Source organism: Dysidea avara, chromosome 11 (assembly GCF_963678975.1).
Source record: "Dysidea avara chromosome 11, odDysAvar1.4, whole genome shotgun sequence".
Classification (NCBI taxonomy): Eukaryota; Metazoa; Porifera; class Demospongiae; order Dictyoceratida; family Dysideidae; genus Dysidea; species Dysidea avara.
This window is the reverse complement of record NC_089282.1, coordinates 15,863,560-15,879,574: the sequence shown is the minus strand read 5'-3', so window position 1 is coordinate 15,879,574 and position 16,015 is coordinate 15,863,560. Positions and strand designations below refer to the sequence as shown.

The following is a 16,015-nucleotide window of genomic DNA, read 5'->3' as shown; positions in this document are numbered from 1 at the left end:
AAACGTATAGATCAGTCTGTCCCGAATCTGGACTCTTAACTTATATGGCACTTCTGTATATGTCACGAGTATAATCGTATTATAGACCCACACAGAGTCACACATACCTCAATACGGCTGCATACTATCCTCTATACGGTTGTATACGCTTCTGCTAGACCCACATCTTGCCCTCAAAACGGCCCATATCCCTTCCAAAATGCCCTTTTAATTAATGACGTCACTTTGATTTATTGTTGCTATTTCACATGAGCCAAAACAAAGTACAGTTGTACAATAATGAAACTGAAAAAAAAAAAAAAAGGTAAAACAACCTCATAGTCAATGAGTTTTCAGTTATAACTGTTCTGCCTGATCATCACTGCATGAGCTGTGTAACAAGAACCCACAATCCTTGCTTTCTTCATACTGAGAACAATCACATCATTTCTTCATCTGCAAATAGTTAACATTAATGTTCATACTTCACATGTTGTAAATATACTTACCAACGCCAGTTTCAAGGTGAGTAGGTGCATTGAACTTGTGGAGTCATTGATGGGACTGCTGTAGTGCATCAGATAAAAATTAGCAAAACTATACAGTATAACTCTACTCACATCGGTATCTCTCAAACTAACTGCTCTTGAAGTGCGCCACGTACCACGCTGTGATATTCAGCCCTTGTGCACCTTGAAGATTCAAGATTGCTAGAATCACAGGGTCAATGCAGCACAAATAACTTAACTGAATCACCCAAGCAGGTACATCATACAGAGTTTACAAAGGAATAGACAATATCCACTTTCCTTCAATGCTTTATGCAATGTTCCAGCATTTCAAAAATGTAGGCAGTCCAAAGTCTATATTGCATAAGTGCACAGTCACCAATTATTATAGGGTACACATATACACATACTGTCAGATCTCCACAGTGGTTAGTAGGACGTGTAACACCTGATTACTTTCATCGTCCCTCTTCTCTTAGGTCTATGTCCTGCATGTAATTCTTCTATGAAAGGACATATGCAGTCAACATAATATAGCTTGCATATTACAGTATCTGACTATCTGTAGTTTATGTGCACCTCTTTTTTAACTGTTTGTGCGATTCATTCACTCCTTCATGGTTGACGCTGTAAACGCTGGTGTCATAGTGTCGATGTGCTGCTCTGTGAACAGAATTAGAGATATAAGACAAAATTACAACTTAAGAAAATAGTCATCAGCTTTCTTTCTCATCTTGAGTAAATCGTTAGCAAGTAATTGAATATAACAGTCAAAAACCTATGATATTTATGAAGTTGTTGTAAATTAAAAACTTGTGATAATAATTGGTAATGGCTCACTACATGGACTTTCCCTTACTGCAATTTCATGTTGGTCATCTGACTTCACAGCTCACCAAAGGCCTTCCTAAGAGTTAAAATTGCCTGTGTCATCATTTGGCATTCTTGAGACCCACACGCAGCTATATAAGTAGAGGATATTGTAAACAGGACATGGTATACACAAGTAAAATTCATACCAATACCTACAGTAAATTATTATTTATTCTTGCCAATACTATTAGCACACAAAGCTAAGGGGTATATATGGCCACATGTTGTCTTGTGCTTGGGCTAGGCCAGTCACATGCATCACACCCAAGAGAGATGAGACAAAGATACAACAGTTACACTTTTGTCTGTAACCGTAGTTATTATATTAATAACTAGCTGGGTACTTTATAATAACATGGTACAGAGATTTAAAATAAAGCACACTACAGGAATATCACAATAATTAATATTTGTATGGGACTCATCTGATATCAGATGGGTCTCTTAATACATTGCACCAGCTCCCACAGATGCAAAGCATCCCACAGAATGCCCATGCAAGAGACCAGATGAGTAGAACTGGTAAGTAAAGCGTGTTGACAGTTTTATGAGTATGTGTAAAGAATGACCCCTTATAATCCCACACTCAAGCAATCCCGTGCATACTACTGCATGTGTGAAAGCTTCTGTTGTTCTTTTTGAAGGAATGAGCATTGCCAGACTGACTCAACAAAATTCTGCCATGGATTCACCTTCATTGACCCACTCGGAGTTTTACACCTCTGTTCCAGGACCACAGAAATCAGGCCAGCCCAGATTCTATGCTGGGACCATTGGATTGACTCTACTAGTCTGTTGTGGCTATGCCACTTTCTCTTCAGACAACAGATGAAGTATGCTGCCATATATGGATTGGCGGTGAGCAACTAGTCTACAGCTAGAGCACTGTTTTGTCATTGAGTCAGCAAAAAACAGATATTTTACTACGTGAAGCGGTGTTGGGCCACTACTAAATATCTACCATCAAGAATCTAGCTACTAACGTTTGCACCTTGAATCAAATTTACTAATAACATGATGCTGATATTTCGTACATCACAAAGAATCTCTCTGGCTAAAGTTTGTAAAGAGTGACTAGGAATTCATATTGTCTAACCAAATTCATACAAACTGAAAATAATTATAACTAACATATATACGATCTGTAGCAATGCGCGAACAAACGCGGAAATTCATAGACCACAGCAAAGCGTCTCAGTTGACTAACAGAACAAGCTCTGTCAGACCACCTAGCTACTTTTGTTGATACAACTAATGTTATTCACACTTTAAAACTATTAGCTTGTCACAACTCTGGTTAATTCAGTGGCGAACGGCACCAGCTGCCATCGCAGGGGCGTAGGGAGGGGGGGTTCCTGGGGTTCAGGAACCCCCCTGTAAAATTTAGACTTCTGCAAGCAGGATCCTAACACACCATTTAGTGTGGCAGGACAAAATGAGTGAGCAATATAGTGTAATGGCACAGTACAACAATTGATAAAACTTACATTCATCTCTCAGGGAAGGATTTACAGAGGTAACATGAGCCCTCTTCAAAACTTGTTAAAAAGATCGATATACTCTAATAGAGCAGTCAGGTATATACTCTAATAGAGCAGTCAGATATACTCTAATAGAACATGCATTTAAATATCCATGTCCATATGAAGTTTTTCAGACATTCCAACATTAAATGCAAAACTTAGCATGACCTTATACTGCTATAGCTTTGGTGTGCAGTGTTTAAAGATATAGAGCTCCAGTAATTTATCACTTGTGTTATGCAAAATGAATTCATGCTATGCATATTTGTATAGTATATTGTTTTGATTGTCATTTGTATCAGTGGATTCATGGCTCCTATACCAGGTGGGGTCTATTCTACGGAACGGAACGGAACGGAACGGAATGATGGACTAAACTGCGGAACGGAATGCTTTCTCAGATTGAAGCTTGCAGTTTACCATTGCTGTACAAGTTATCAGAGGCACTTCCAGCAGGTAATCAAACGTACCCCAAGAAAGATAAAACGAATTTAAGGATCGATTGTGGGTTCTTGTTGGTTGTCATTAGTAACGAAGTACTAATTGTGGGAATAGCTGACTCAGTGTGTTCATCTTCGGATATATCAAGTAGGGAACTTAATGCATGACTTGTTTTTACTAGTATGTGAGTTATTTTTACTTACTTGACTTTAGAATGTACAGTCTGAGGCCCAGCCTTTCTAATCGGCATAAATCAGTATGTGTATAGCTACACTACAAAGGAAACAAGTATGGTGACAACTCAGTCTAAGCATAATCTAAAGGAATTTTGTGCAGTGTGTGAGGAGCAAACATTCAGATACCTCAAGGAGGCTATATTGTGTGAACATCAATGATTCATTAACAGAGTAGTGGACTTTCGCTTAGGCTCCTAGGCTATGGGTAAACACCTCGAACAGGCTCTGCCTTCTGTGTACACTCTCCAGTGCCTAACTGGTAAAGTAGATAATAACAATAACTATTGTCAGATATCTCAGCCTGAGTACTGAGTTGAATTCTGGATGGGGTCTATTTTACAGAATGGAATGCTTTCTGAATCAACTTGCAGCTTGGCTAACTGCTATCATTGCTGAAATTGCATTTTATCAGTGGAACCTCCAGGAAAATGGAATAGCAGGGGCGGATCCAGGGGGGGGGGGGGGGGCTTTGGGGGCTGAAGTCCCCCCCTTCATATTTAGGCTTTACTTGATCAATATGCTGAGTATTATAATGAAATTTTGTCTTAGCATAATTATATGATCACTAATAATACAAATACTCATAAAATTACCTTATAAACATCTTTCCAAGGTATTATCAGTGGATTTATGCTAAAGTTTATGTAACAAGGACCCAGATCAGCATTGGAGGTGTACAAGATCGAGATACTCTAATAGAGCAGTCAGCTAACTACTCTAATAGAACATTCACTGGAAACATGTAGTTGGTTCTGTTATGGAATTTTTCCAAATCTGCCAGCACCTATACATACAATGAAGTGCATTGGTCTGTTTAAAGGGCTTCTTTCATCTACTAGTGTAGTTAATATGTATGGCAATACTTAATTCAAGTGCACAATTTCCATTGAAAATGCTCTCAGATTCAATCTTGTATTGTTCAAATTTCAAAATTTTCCACTTTCAACATTCTTAATAATTCTAACATGCACCTATTCAGTATTGTGCAATTGTGAGAGGGGTGCATCATGTACTTGGTTGTCTGTACCTACCAAACTTTTCCATTAGCAAAATGCTTTAGAGAGCCATACCTATAATCTAAAGGCAGTATATAAAATATCTGCAGGCAGAAAATATTATGAATTTTATGGGGAAATGTCTCCAAATTGCAGTATTTTAGCATCTATTTTTCAAAATTTTCCTGGGGGGCATGCCCCCAGACCCCCCTAGTTCCAGCATGCTTTTCTCTACCCAACCTTGAGTTAGTCCCCCCCTTTTACAAATCCTAGATCCGCCCTTGAATAGGATAATTATAAAACATTAATTAAGTGATTGTACAGGTAATCATGACTTTATTCAGTCTAATAAACAGAATATATGGTTGATTGAGTGAGGTATCACTTTCAGAATGTTCAGACAACCAGTGATGAGATGCATGGATTCATCGAATTTTTTGTTGTGGTTGGAGACATTAAATATCCTAAAGCAAACTGACTGTATAATATTAATTCACTTTCTTTATATTTTCTCAATTTTGAGCCTGTATACAAATAATTGAATTTTCCTTGTCAATAGAAATCCTAGAATAAGATAGGAGAGAAACTTATCTTTGTTTACCTATACTGTACAACCAAGAGTTTGTAATACTGATTTGTATGGGGGAGAGTGTCTAACTCTCAGTATGGCCTGTACAAACACCCTGCGTAAAGCTAACCTTTCATCAAATCAACACCTTTACTGGGGGATAGAATACTGTTGATTAGTGTTGCTGAAGAAGGTAAAGCCTTTGTTCTGAAATAAGGCCGAGGTGTTACTTTAAGCAGGGTGTTTGGTGAATGCATTCAAGTTAGACACTCTCCACCTTATTATGAACTCTTGGTACAACTTCAAAGGAAAATGAAGAAAACATACAGATGAATCAATAAAATCACTACAGTAAGGTGAATTACAGACTAATGAGATCTTGGTTAATTAATGACAGTGGTTGGAGATTAAGTGTGGTAGCTTCTTGTTCTTGAATATGTTGCAAAGTGGAAGTACAAATCAAAATGGGATATCAATTTCATTATGAAAAATTTGTATACATAAATAATCTAGCATTACTATTTCATTTGTCCTCCACTTAAACATGCTACAACAGTACTAGTGTCAGTACATTGGCAGTGAGTCTACCTTGAAATTTCAACTCTAGAGTAGATCCAACACAGGACAGCCCGCACTGTAACAAATACATGTGATCCCATTGTAATTTCATGGACCAGCTGGACTGGGAATCACTTGAAAATAGACGAACAAATTTAACCTGTTTTGTTTGAAGTGAAGCACGTGAAATGTTACACTTAAGAAATCCTAGGATTCTTAGGTGGTATGTAATTAATGTGTGTTCCATTTCAGGTCTGACTAGATACATTGAAATTACACACACATCCTGGTCCAAATCACGTTTGCCTGGTGGCTACGGGCATGGTTTCACATGCAGCTTATAATAGAGATTTGGCTGATCTTGGAGTTTTGGCATTTGGCCTGATTCAAGGCTAGCAGTCAGACACATCCTTGAATTGTGCAACAGATAAAATCAGCTCACTATTGAATACGGCATTAGTCCACTGCACCAGCTGTTAATATATAAATAACTCCATGCATACACTTCAGTGATGTTTGCTGAATATACCCTCCTTGCGGTCTGCCAAAACATTTGCTCCTCACACACTGCACAAAATTCTTCAAGTTTTAATTCAGCTGGCTCTTTCCTGTTACCAGTATCTTCCTGCTTGCTTTATTTATACACTGACTTATGACTTGAAAGACCAGCCCAGACTGTTTTCTAAAGTCTAAATAAGAAAAACAACTCACATAAAGTTCCCTTCCGTATGGATGAACAACACTGATAGATCTACAGCTCATCCCACAATAATACTTCGTTACTAATGACAACCAACAAAAACCCACAATCGATCCGTTAATTCTTTTTGTCTTATGTTTAATCACCCACTGGAGATGCCACTGCTAACTTATAAGGGAAGTTTCAGCAATGGTAAGTTGCACGCTTCAATTTGAGAAAGCGTTCCGTTCCGTGGTTTAGTCCATCATTCCATTCCGTTCCGTTCCGTTCCTTTCCGTAGAATAGTCCCCACCCCTATACCACAGTGAGATATAACCATCACTTACAGATTACTATATGTGTCTCTATGTGTTATGCTGTCTGTTTCCACTAGGTGACTTTATCTAGTACTACCTTCATCCCAGGGGCACTTAATGCATCATAATTAATGTACTTTTTGCATAAAATATAGCAATTTGCTGAGTTTTGATTTATTAAAATATTGAAAGTCTCTCAGAGGCTGGGGGCTGCGCCCCCAGACCCCTGCTTCTAGTAACTCAATGCTGGTGCTGGAACCCCCCGTCAAAAATCCTGGCTACGCCCCTGCATCGTGTGATTACTGTTATACGGACCACGTCCTGATTAGCCATACTGTCTCCTTTCTCGCTAAATAACTACAGACCATCACAATTTGGTATAGGCATTGGGTAAGCGATACTCTACAATAGTACGCTTCGAATTTTCGCGATTCGGGTTTGATGGAGTTGTTAGCCAATGTTGTAGCCTACGGGTGTGCGTTTTCACTATACTTTCCATGTTGTTATCAGTGAAAAGGAAAGCGTAGAATTGTTCTACAAGGTGAGAAATGGTTGGAACCGAAGTGGCTTAGCGCTAGGTTGTTCATTGGCCAAGTTACTTTAAAAATCGGGTTAAAACTTCAGAGTTTTATAGGCGAAAAATGAAGGCATGTTATTTCATGAAACTTTGTATGCTAAACTAAAGCATCATAGGCTAACACAACAACTTTTAAGGCGCAGATTAAGTTGTACACTAGCGAAGTTTTGGGTCACCCTAAAATAGCTCATTTAGCGCGTGGGTTGAAACAAATTGTTTTGTGCGGCTGGACTTAATTGGTTCAGCGCCACCTTAAGTCTGTTCCATGTCCACCGAGACTGTAGCTACATGACGCTGTTTGTGGCAGCATGTTACCCAAAGACTTTCTTTTCTTCCTGAGTGCAGCTAGCCGCATTTTTCATCCGTTGTCCATCAAGACTCACGGTAGTGAGTCGCGCGGTCAAGAAACTACAAAGCGCACGCCCAATTAAAAGACGCGCGGCCACTACTGTGAGTTATTTACGTGTAGGGCCGGTTTCGCAATATTAGTCCTAGATTACGCAACATCTCTCAATAGATTTGTATTGCGTTACGTGATAAAAAAATCTTTAGGAGTCATCATCATCATAGTTTTCTTGCGACCTCGCTAAAATAAAAAGTAACAATCGCAAAATAAAAAATAGGCGTATTTCACTTTATTTCTCTACCTTATGTTACAACTACGGTCACGTTATACCAGTCAACATAGTCGTGTTTGTATAGTCCATCTAGCACTGACATTATCCAATCCTGGTTTGCCTATACGCGTATTTTCTTCAATCAAACCTCTAATCCCTACAATAACTTTTAAAGGCACGACGTGGACACAAACTCTAATACCTGATAAACAAGTTGTGACAACGTGCTGAACCGTAAGTTCCCTAGGGATGGCGTTTTAAGCAGAAATCTTTTAAATTCCATTTAGTGCCACACCCCAATCGAGCGTTTATAAATCGCCAGTTGTCTTATGGTGTGAAGAACAAAATCACTAACGAAGGTGCTTTAAGCATACTCTTCAATTCTCTATTTACATGTAATTTTTAATAGATTAACCACAAAGGCCGATAAGGTGAATACAAAAGGTAACAAGCCTTTAGGGGTTACCACCTCTATGTAGTGTTTACCATGTAGCTTGTGTTGTGGCTTTCATTAAGTATTATGCACACACAAATGGTGCAACAAAATTTTGTAATGGATTGCTTGAATGTGGTTGGTGGTGTTGTGGCTCGAAAGTGGTTCGTGGTTTGCCAAAAATGTTGTAATGGATTGCTCGAATGTGGTTCGTGGTGTTGTGGCTCGAATGTGGTTCGTGGTTTGCCAGTGACCATGTATGAGTTGGGGTTGTTCCACACAACTTACACAATATTCAAATTTCATGATGGCCATGAAAATTTCTTGCCTTATGGTAAACATACAACAATGTGTAACAACGTTAATCAACATCACATCAAGACTTGACTAAAAATAGTTCCAACAATAGTGATGATTTCTTGTATGTCAGCATGACGATACTGAGACCTGTAAAAGAATAAGCAGGCACTGAAGTTAATCTTAAATCTTACACTATGAAAAAAGAGGGATATAAGATGGTATATCCAGTGGCTTATTGAATACAAAAAAGCTTGATATAACCTGTAGTATACTAACAATCACATGTAAGGCTTTAGTTAATGTGTTAAACATACTGAAACCATATATGTGATGGTATAGTGTGGGCATTATATTTGATATAAGCTATTTTAGGTATTGTGGTAAATAAACTGAAACCATATATGTAATAGTATAGTATGCATTATACTAAAGTATAACATGAGTATAATACAGGGTTTATATTAAGGCTTATTTGTATTCAATAAGCCACTGGAAATACCTTCTTATATCCTACCTTTTTCACAGTGTTAAATTAAACACTCATGCAACTGACCTGGAACATTGGTCGCAACACCAAAAACACTTGTTTCGATATCTGATGACACAATCCAGCAGGCACTGAATTAAAAGAGAATGTACAAAAAATCAATATGCCGGGCTGTATCAATAATAGCATGGATAATCAAAATGAACAAAAATTATATCCCAGGCTAAGTGAATGAATAACATAACTGTTGGGTAAGCATGTCAAACCTGAACATTAGGACATTAGTCAAACAAAAGTACGCTATCACTACTTGGTCATAATACAATGTTTGTACCACTGGACTTCACACTGGTTGCCCAAAAATTGTGCCATTCCAGGACAACAGCATAATTATGAAACAAATAGTTACTACAACACAGAAGGCTTACTGTTGTGCGATAATAGAGATACTGCCATAGTACTAATAATAGAGATAGAATAATAATAGAGATAAAGATGTGCATAATTATTTATGTCTTAAATAAACGTCTTTAATATTACTAATACATAAGCGCACCAGAATATGCTGTGATCGGGGTCATTTTTATAAGAACTTGTACTGTAGTATGGACAGTAGTGTGGCTTCTCCGCTTCAATTAGTCAATGCTTGAAGTAGATGAGACACTCCAAGGTCACTCCAAATAAAAATTATCTGTTTCCTGTCCTGGACTCAGGCATATTTGCATGCGGGCGGGTGGGTGGGCGGTCCATTTCCATTATTCCATTATAAGATTAGCAGCTTTTGAAACCAGGCACAACCATAAAAAACTCAGTGCATAAAAGCATGCTTTAGCTTGTACCTTTTTTAAAGTTGCAAAAATAACACAAAAGGTAATTTTGTGCCGACTTGATATATAGCACTGCTGACACATGAGGCGACACTGTTACAAGATGGCATTTACTGAGCCTGTACAGAATGCAAGAATAACCAGAAAATAATGGAAGAATACAAAATAATGGAATATTTAGAGCTGACAGTAACCAGATGAGGGTGGTGGGCAGGAAACAGAGAATTTATTTGGAGTGGCCTAATAGAGTAGTCAATCACTCTAATAGAACAGTCACATTTCTACAAGTGTTGTGCTATAAGTCCTAGCAACTTAACTTCCTGTAACAGCACAATGCAATGTTAGGCAGAAGTTATAACTAAGCTGTAACTTGATTGGTTTATTAGAGCTGCTTTGTGCCTGCTCTATTAGAGTGTCTTGATCATTTCAACTTAGTGCAAGATGAAAGTAAAGTGTTACCAAGGGTTTAAAGATGTTAGTTGACTGCAGTTGCATGCCACTAAAATTACAGTTATGTCTATGATAAATTGCCAATACAGCAACACTTTGTCACTGTAATTTAAATTTACAAGGGGTTTATGTCAAACCATGCACCTAGATCTGCTAAAAACAGGTTTGAAATTGCATCCTAAACAACTTATAGCTGTAAAAAAAGTGCGTGTTCAAGTCAAGCAGAGTTAACTGCAACAAAAAGTAGCAGTGTGCGGCCATGTGTGAGGTATGCAAGTTGTGAATATTAAACAGATAGTACAGTTGTTAAAGTATTGATGAGAACAAAGTGATGCTGCCAGTTTATAAGTCCTGTGAGTATCTTCATAAATGCCACTCAAATTTGATGCTCAATAAAGTAAAGTGTACAGATTCTCTGATAACAATAGATAGTTTGAGTTTGGCTGCCTTTCCTGTATATGGCAATGCTATGAACAAAGGAAAGGCAGCCAAACTCAAACTATTTATCGCTATCAGAGAATCTATACACTTTACTTTATTGAGAATCAAATTTGAGTGGCATTTATGAAGATACTCACAGGATTTAAAAACTAATGTGTGACCGTCTCAGCAAAAACCTGACTTGTTCGCACAATTAAAAAAAAATTTATTCACTCAGCATTATTAGCAGTGTCCAAGGAATGGATCACCAAAATTTCAGCCTTCTGTGGTGTGTAGTTTTGAAATTATAGCACTAGAAAGTAGGAAGAGTAAGATAAGCGATGTGTACAGCGACTATACTGAAAATAAACTACAGGCACTTACATTCGCAGTCATAACTTCCGTTGGAATTAGTCTACAATGTTGCAATCTAGCTTAAAATGTTCACCATGGATCAGCACATCAGCCAAGGTATAGTGTTAGCCCTGTAGACACTTGCGCATATGGATATGAAGGTGGCTTGGTAGATAAAATGATGATGATTTTGTTTACGTTTACCGCATCGTAAACAAACGCATGTGACACGCATACCGTTGAAGCTACAGACACAAAACAACGAGTTTTGAACTCTCCATGAGCAGGTGAATAAGATAGTATATAGTTTTAATCGATTTGAGTCTTCCTTCTTCGAATACTGGCCTGATAAAAACTTGCGTATTTTTCTTTGTAGCATGCGTAATTTTACAAATTATTTTTAAATTTTGTTTTTCTCAATACGCATGCTTGTTCGAACAAGTCGGGTTTTTGCTGAGACGGTCACATATTGCAAGATAAGTTGAGTGCTACATTAGGCTTGAGAAGTGCTATTATTAAGAATGACAGCATTGTTATGTATATGTTATTGCAGCCATTACTTGTCTGTTTGATTTTGATATTTGAAGACTGCACCTGTTCTACACAGCTATTATGACATGGAATTTCATAACTTATGTAATTTGGACAACTTGGAACAAATCAAAAGGTGTCCCGATCCTAATCGATTTATGTGCTTAAATGCTACCCTGGAACCTTTACTAAGTGTGTGGTTATGTGGGTGTTCAGGTGTCTACATTGACAGTTTGATTGTGATTATTGTATTTTTCAGATCAATGCAAGTGAAGTTGTATACCTAAAATTTCAAGACAGTCGTGGTATTACTAGAGAAGCTGACAGGCGTCACTATCCTCCATGTTTCAGGGAACAAGTTAACTGTATAAATCCTCAAGCTCTTCTTGATACAGATTTTGAGATATGTATTCCAAGTGGAGAAGTAATTTCTACATTGAATCTCTTTGTACCAGGTAATGTGAATTTTAAGGTGACCGTATTGTGAACATCCATATTAATTATACATGTATCTTTGTGCAGTACATTATTGCTTATTATGTCTGGCACTGTTCTTTCACTTATATAGGATGAGTGTACAGATACGAAAGGTCAAATCTGTGTAATAAAACATAAGAACTTTAAGTAACGTAATAGAGATTGCTATTATAAAAGTGCCGTAAAATAAAGTTAAATGCATACTTTAGCAATGCTACAACATTATTGCAAATTATATACATATACGGGCAGTAAAAGAATTTGCATTTGTTATGTTCTATTGTTCGTTTTTGCTGTGTGGTCAGTTTTAGAACTGTCCATTTTTTTTGTACAAATAGAGCATCGTAGCTTCATTGTGTGCCTTGTCTAGTAGGAAACACTAATGGGTTGTTACGTTTCAGCCTTATCTAGTGAGTACTTTTGGAGTTATAGCAAAAGACAGCAAGAAGAGCAAAACAATCGATTTGTACAGTGACTATACGGAAACTAAATTGCAGGCACTCATTAAATTGATTAAAAGACAGGCTATGAGTTGGGACTGTCTCATTATGTTCACTTTCACTGTGAACTGGGGATTTCAGGAAGGTACAGTCATTGGCCTAAATCCACTCATGCTATCTAGCAAGAACTCTGTTCAAGCTTGGAAACATTGATGATAAAGTTGCATTTGTGAACGTCTCAGCAAAAACCCACCTTGTTCGCACAACTTCTGAATTTTTTTTATTTTCTCAGAATTATCTACAGTATCCAAGCAATGGATCACCAGACATAGATTTTAGTTAAATGCAAATGTAACCAGCTAATTTGTATAGTTATTATTTATCATGCATAGTGTGTTTGTTGCTATATCATATTATATGTATATAGCTGGTCATCCACAAGTGGAGTTTTCATATACTACTTGCCACTCACCAGTACAGCATGAGTCATCTGATCAGTCAGTATCTGCTAGTGGTGAGATGGTATATATTGAAACCGCATCAAGAGTTCATTCAGGTCAGAAGATGTATGTAGAACAATAAGGTATATAAGGATGTGACCTCCAAAGAGGCATTACTAAGTTATTAAGTTTTAAGAAGATGGGTAACAGCTTTCTAAAAATGGCTGTAGTGATTTTATTGTGTATAGAATGACTGCATAAATATGTTACTGTTTAAATGTATTCTGTGAATGCTATCCTAATGGGGACCTGCAAGAAGGTTTAAAGCCTGTGGATATAGGGAATCTGTATTGACTTTAGCATCATAGCAGCTATTGCTTGTCTGTCATCTTTGAATTCACAGCTTCTTAAAATACTGAGCCATCACCCTATTCACAGTTTGGTTTGATGTTGATGGTGTCTACACAGAACCCTATACATGTTACAATGTGTGATTGAAATCGAACATGTAGTGTTGGTAGATACTGGGACAATACCTGTCACCTCCTAGACTATGCGACTATGCTATGGTCCTCTCAATGCCCACAGTATATTAGTAACCTTTGTACAACAGACACCTCTTTATAATGGCTACTGGACAACTAAATAAGTACCCCTGCTATATATTTAACCCTGCTGAACTTTTGGGAAATGCAATATGGGCACGCATGACAACACTAGGTGGGATAATTTAATTCTTATAGCCTACACCAGCACATTGATTAAAAGTCTGTTCACTGGGCTACTTGGAGGAATACTAGCCACAGTAGCTATTCATTCATAAATAACAGTATATAACTGGGTATAACTAACTCCATTTAAAAGTGACAATACACAATCTGCATCAATTTATTAGAATACTCACATGACTTTAAGTTAGGAGGAATATCATAAAGGGTTGCTGTGTAAGTCATTTGTCTTATGCAATGCAGTTTACACTTCATGGCTTTTTGTGTGTATCAAACAATACAGTACTACTGTTAAGTAGGGATTGTCCCAATATTGAGTGGCGCCCTGCAAAATGCCACCTCAAAAACCACTCTAGAAACATTTTAATGGGAAAAGTACCTTTATGGAAGAGTCTTAAGTTGAATATAGCATTAAACCTACAAATAACCAAAGCTATATATATATGTAATATATAAACCATGGCTAGGAGGTGTATTGCACTTATATACACCCCGACTCCGAAGTCAGAGGAAGTTTACTGTTGATAAACGCCGAGGCAAAGCCAAGGCGTTTATCAACAGTAAACTTCCGATGACTGAGGAGGAGGGGTGTATATAAGTGCAATACACCGAAGTGAGCCATGGTTCATATGATATATACCATGTTTCTAAATTAATCTGCACTACATTACTTACTAACAACTCATGCGCACACAAACCAACTTAAAGTATATACTTACACTTAATTCGGCATAGTTTGGCATGGTAGACACGCTGGAAACGTCCCTCTCACGATTCAGCTCTCACAATGAAGAATCAAATTGATTGTGGGACTCAGTAAACATATCTCCGTATATCGCCAGGACTTGTCCGTTCATATCAACAAACGTAGGAGCAACATTACTTGCTGCCACCCACCCATTAGTCATGCTAGTGTGGGCATCGTTCGCCCGCCCGCCCACGTCGGGCTATCAGCCCGTAATCGTGACACAGTAGTGTGTCACGTGACATCCCAGGTGAGTATATATATACTTTCCTGGGTGAGTATATATATACTTAGGTATATATATATACTCACCTGAGGGTTGGGGTGTATATGCCCTATGTACCACTCTGCGTGGGCAGTTCAAAGGCACCGCCAGTGCCATAATTTGTATATTGCACTGCTGCAGACCGCAGCAAGTGCATTATAACTTATAACGCACTGGTTGCGGTTTTGTAGACCACAATGAGTGCATTATAAGGTATAATGCACCGACCGCAGTGTAATATACAGATATTGCACTGGCTGCGGTTTTGTGCAGCATACCACAAGTGCCGGTGGCGAAGACCACTACGACACCTCACCTAATAGGTGGAAAGACACTTCACAGATCACTCGAATTCTTTTATAGCCCGACATGTAAAGGTCGATTGTGGGCCATAACGTCACCAATACGTATAATGTTTACAAGCAGCCAATGACGATCGAAAAAGCCAACACGGGTGGCCATAACTCTAGTCTACATATATATAAACGTACTTATACACCTTACTAGTCTGGTGCCATCTTAGCCCAGATTAAACTGTAGTCCACTTCGACAATGACTCAATAAAACAAATATATTCTAAATAATACTAACCTTTACGTTCGATTGTGGTAACCAGATTTGTCATGCCACCAGATTCGAGTTTAACCGGTGTGAATAGTAAGAATTAGACTAGTATCGTTTAGTAGTTAGGTTTAGTTTACTTAAACTGTCTATTTAGCTGCTTTTTTTTTGCTCGAGAGAATCACTATGGTGATTAGTCTGGTGCTTAGTCTATATGGCACACTGGCATGCTGAGCACTACATGATGAGAGTCGAACAGCGAATGCAGGTTAGTGATATAACCCATAGCGTACTGGCTTTCAATATCTCAGGTGGCCACAGTACTGCAGGGGGAACGTCATTGCAACGTCCGGCTTGGTTACCCACAATCGATGTTAGAAACCTGGCCTTTATAAGTGTTACAGCTGTCTTGTGAGACTCTCCCCACCTATTAGGTGAGTGGTACATAACAGTTATACAACGTGCACTCGTGCTCTGCCTGTATAAACACACTTGCCTTCGGGCCTAACGGCCCTCAGGCTCGTGCGTTTATATCAGGCAGAGCACTCGTGGCCGTTGTATAAGTATATAATATACAACTTTAGCGTGGGCGTTCAAAGACGCCGCTCAGGGTCTAACTGGCATATAGCCTGGGCAATATCATGGGAACGCGGTTTGCTCATGGTTTTGATGCCCAACCAGTTCA

The 16,015-nt window shown here is 38.2% G+C and overlaps 1 long non-coding RNA gene across 3 annotated transcripts; it reads right to left on the bottom strand.

The window, feature by feature from the left end:
* Nucleotides 1-234: 234 nt before the first annotated feature.
* LOC136237617 (uncharacterized) lies at nucleotides 235-14,568 on the bottom strand. 3 transcript variants are annotated; one of them, XR_010692584.1, is made up of 11 exons: nucleotides 14,479-14,568; nucleotides 9,521-9,552; nucleotides 9,159-9,223; nucleotides 8,594-8,752; nucleotides 1,329-1,450; nucleotides 1,068-1,266; nucleotides 899-991; nucleotides 728-842; nucleotides 600-671; nucleotides 489-546; nucleotides 235-435 (listed from the first exon to the last, which is right to left on the bottom strand). It is a non-coding gene; the product is annotated as an uncharacterized lncRNA (long non-coding RNA). The 3 variants fall into 3 exon arrangements; XR_010692585.1 differs by lacking the exon at nucleotides 9,521-9,552 and having other exon boundaries at nucleotides 14,479-14,496; XR_010692583.1 differs by lacking the exons at nucleotides 9,521-9,552; nucleotides 14,479-14,568 and having other exon boundaries at nucleotides 9,159-9,462.
* Nucleotides 14,569-16,015: the final 1,447 nt, after the last annotated feature.